We start from the raw sequence: 474 nt of genomic DNA on the forward strand, positions 1-474 counted from the left end.
GTAGAGGAAGAGAGCTTGCCGAAGGGCACGGGCACCGAGCCACAGAGCCACAGCAACCTGGGGACCTCAGAGTTCCATGGCTGCAGGCTCTTAGCAGCGTGGGCTTGCAGAACACGCAAACCTGGAATTGCAGAAGCTAAAGCACCTGAGATCCAGGTGCCCTGGAGGGGGTTTATTCTCTGCACGTTAGGATAAGCTCCCTCTAGGGTTTGAGAAAAAGAAAATGTGCTCATGTTCTACCCCTAGGTTCTCCCTTCTCCTGTGCCACTGCTCACTGCTCCTCCTGCTATATAGCCTGAGCTTGTGGCCTTAAACCCTTGAGCTCCATGATGGCATTGGGTGTAGGTTCCAGGGTAGTGAACACCTACCACCTACATAATCCACCCATCTGTAGCTTACCCATCCACCCATCCATCCATCCATCCACCCATCCATCCATCCATCCACCCATCCATCCATCCATCCATCCACCCA

Source organism: Herpailurus yagouaroundi, unplaced genomic scaffold (genome assembly GCF_014898765.1).
Source record: "Herpailurus yagouaroundi ecotype Mexico unplaced genomic scaffold, PumYag 186, whole genome shotgun sequence".
Lineage (NCBI taxonomy): Eukaryota > Metazoa > Chordata > Mammalia > Carnivora > Felidae > Herpailurus > Herpailurus yagouaroundi.